Source organism: Triticum aestivum, chromosome 1B (assembly GCF_018294505.1).
Source record: "Triticum aestivum cultivar Chinese Spring chromosome 1B, IWGSC CS RefSeq v2.1, whole genome shotgun sequence".
In the NCBI taxonomy this organism is placed as follows: Eukaryota; Viridiplantae; Streptophyta; class Magnoliopsida; order Poales; family Poaceae; genus Triticum; species Triticum aestivum.
The window spans coordinates 236,444,669-236,448,370 of record NC_057795.1 but is presented as its reverse complement, the minus strand read 5'-3'; the positions used below and the strand labels follow the sequence as shown (position 1 = coordinate 236,448,370).

Here is a 3,702-nt window from a genome sequence, read left to right as displayed (position 1 = left end):
TCCTTTGGACAGGCCTTGTTAAGGTCCTTGAAATCGACGCAGAGGCGCCAGGATTTGTCCTTTTTTGGTACCATTACTAGGTTGGCTAGCCAGTCCGGATGTTTGATATCTCTGATGAATTCGGCTTCTAAGAGCTTGGCTAGCTCGTCTCCCATTGCCTGTCTTTTGGATTCGGAAAATCGCCGAAGAGCTTGTTTGACTGGCTTGAATCCTTTTAGGATGTTTAGGCTATGCTCTGCCAGCCTGCGTGGGATTCCTGGCATGTCTGAAGGGTGCCAGGCAAAAATGTCCCAATTTTCCCGGAGGAATTCTCGTAGTGCGGCTTCTACATCAGGATTTAATTGTGCCCCAATGGATGCCGTCTTTGTGGGGTCCGTTGGATGGACCTGAAATTTGACTATTTCGTCTGCTGGTTTGAAAGAGGTGGACTTGGACCTCCTGTCGAGTATCACATCATCCTTATCCGCCGTGGAGCGCAGCACAGTTAATTCGTCTGCCGCTAGGGCTTCCGATAATGCCTCTAGGGCCAGTGCGGCTGTCTTATTTTCAGCGCGGAGTGCTGTATCTAGATCACTGGTGATAGTGATTATTCCATTGGGTCCGGGCATTTTGAGCTTCATGTACCCGTAATGGAGAAAAGGAGAAAGAAGAAAAGGAGAAGGGCCAAAATTGCAAAGTGGCAGATCAGAGGAGGGGTCAAAATCCCTAGCAAGAGCTAATCCCCTTTCGTGCCTGGCATCTCCATCCCCTCTTTCCCCCGCCTCCTTCTTCCACCTCCGGCCGCCGCCGCGGCCAGGCCGGCGTGGCGGCGCGCCACCCAGCACCTCCACCTGCTCCACAACCCCGCAACACCTCCACCCGTGCCATCGCGCTCCCACCACATCACCATCACCACCAGCACCACCGCGCGCCACCACTCTCCTTCCCCTACACCATTCATCCATCATAGCCGCGCCACCGCGCCATCACCAGCATCCACCATCATCGATCCATCTCCACCTTCACTGCGCCATCCCTCCACCATCTCCAGCCACCGCCGTACCTCGCGCGACCAACCAGACAAAGGGGAGCACAGGTGTCTGGTCATGCGCGTGAGGGCGCCCCAGTTTTGCTGCTCTACTTCTCCTAACTCATGAAGTTGCTCTTCTCTCCATGCCCCCACTGCTTCTTCTTTTTCCCCTTGACCTCCTGCTGCTGTCTCCTCGTCTTCCTCCCTGAACCATAACTGCTGCTGCTCCCTTCTCCTCACGCCTCTGTTATAGGCTGCTGCTCCTTATATGAACCAACTGCTGGCTGCTATTACTTCTCCCCAAAACTGTCGCTGCTCCTCTTTCTTGCTGCACCTTTTCTCAAATTCCCATGCTGCTCCTAATTTGAACCATAAACTGCTGCTATCTCTCTTTTATCCTCTCTATATTCTCTAAATTTCTATAAGCTGAGATGTGTAATGCCTTCTAATGTTCAGATTTGAATTGTGCTTGAAACTTGGTCAGTTTCAGATTTGTGCTTGATTAGTAGTACTTATTTTGTTCATCGAGAGTATTAGAACAGTATCCTGTAGTATCATATTCGTATTTGTGTATGTGTGTGTTCATCTAATTTGTTCCAGTTTATAGTCCATGTGTTTACTCTAGTACGAGTGTTATATAAATATGTGTGTGTGTGAGTGAGTGATTGTTGTGTGATGATGACACTTGTTCAGTCCGAAGACATGTGTGTTTCTTACTTATTTTGTTGACCAGTGACAGTTTGTACTATTACATTGTGTCCCTCATTTCGAATGTATGAGATCTAGCTATATATGTCATATATATTCTGTACTTGCTGATGATTAGTTTCCAGTTTATTGTTCTTGTGATATATACACATATGTGTGTGTTATGTTCATGTCCTTTCTACTTCTCTTGTCATTGATGTTAGCTTGTGTTAGTATCTTAATTTCTCAAGTATTACAAAAATACCAAAAAGAAAGTTAGTAAAATCGGTATCTACCTTTGCTTGTCCGCATTTTCATTGGCGACAATCTTGATAGTTTAGGTTTATTTTCTGTTCCCTTCATCTGAATTGTATTACCATGCTTTAGCCGAATATAGTTGCCGTCGCCTAGTCCCTGAGGAGAACACGACACTCGTAGTTTGGGGCGTAAAAATCCCGCTACACTTACAACTGATTATTTTGGCGCCGTTGCCGGGGACTAGCGTCGAGCGATTGTGTTAGGCTATAGGCTAGGTTTACTTTAGTTCCTTGTTCAATTCGTCGTGCATTTCATCTTCAGTGTTTTTCTTCTATTTTCCCCCATTGTTGCTTCGGCTTATTAGGATACTAACCTTCTGACTAGTGTTTAATGTTTATGAATGTGTGTAGGGAATCATAAATCTTTGCAGGTTGTTCTATAGTTACACTTGGTTAAGATATGGCATTGCTTCGTGATCTTTGGATGCCAAGTAGTCAATGTTATATCACAGGACCAGTTTGGCCAACTATTGAGGTAGAGAATTTTGAGCGGAAGCCTTGTCTTATTGCTTTGGTTCAACAACATCAGTTTGGAGGGTTGCCTAATGAAGATCCTTACGAGCACTTGCTCCCAGTCATGGAGTATTCAGATACAGTAAAGTACCATGGAGTTCCTCAAGATGCTATCAAGTGCATGTTGTTCTCATTCTCTCTCCGGGATGATGCTCGTGCTTGGTATCGATCCTTGCCATCAAGATCATTCAGTTGGAATGAGATATCATAAGCTTTCTTGGATAAATATTTCCCAGTACACAAGCAGTCCGCAATTCGAGATGAGATCCTCAGCTTCGTTCAGCGTGAAGGCGAGAGCTTGTATGATTCTTGGGAGAGATACAAGGCTTTATTCAGGAGATGTCCTAACCACGGGCTCGAGAGATGGTTAGAGCTGCAGATATTCTATAGAGGATTGACTTGGGACACTCGAGCTTATGTCGATATGGCAGCGGGCGGAGCTATTACAAACAAGACACTTGATGATGCTTTTCTGCTGATTGAGAGCATAGCTTTCCACCAACTTCAGTGGTACAATGATAAGCCCACCTCTGATTCATTGGTTTGCTTGCAACAAATCACTACACCTCAGCCGCCAATTCTTACACAAAATCCTGAACCTCTATCTCAGTGTGACAAGATTGAGCTTGCATGGATTATCTTTGACGATGATGACACCATTCTAGTTGACACACGCGCTACAAATCACATGGATACTAGTGTTGGAGATTCAGTTTTGCATTGTGATGATTCTTCCATGGATGAGCCGGAGCTGCAGTTAGTTGCTTTTGATATTGAGGAGTCACCTTTAGTTCATATTGAGCATGTGCTGGTAGAGCCAGATATGGAGAAGTTCTCCTTCGATGATGTCAGCTACATTGATTCCTCAACACTTGAGCCTGAGATGGAGAGCTTCATGATTGATTATGATGAGGTGGATTCAGATGTCAAGGAGCCAAGCTCTACTATTTCACGTGTTGACATGAGTCCAGTGGAAATTTCTACAAGCACACCTCACTTGGTATCTTCAATTGAGGTAGTCCTGAAGGTTCTTCCTAACTATCTCAGGTATGATCTCAGCTTTCTTGACAAGATATGCCATATCATGGATACTGCCTATGCACCATGCGGTCTATTGATGATATCTATTTGTCATATGCTTAGATATGCTTATGTGATAGGATACTCTATTGATGA

At 45.2% G+C, this 3,702-nt stretch overlaps 1 non-coding gene across 1 annotated transcript; it reads right to left on the bottom strand.

Annotated features, from left to right (window-relative positions):
- Window positions 1–2,779: 2,779 nt before the first annotated feature.
- LOC123150890 (small nucleolar RNA R71) lies at window positions 2,780–2,883 on the bottom strand. Its single transcript, XR_006475392.1, has one exon. It is a non-coding gene; the product is annotated as a small nucleolar RNA R71 (small nucleolar RNA).
- Between the last annotated feature and the right edge of the window lie 819 nt (window positions 2,884–3,702).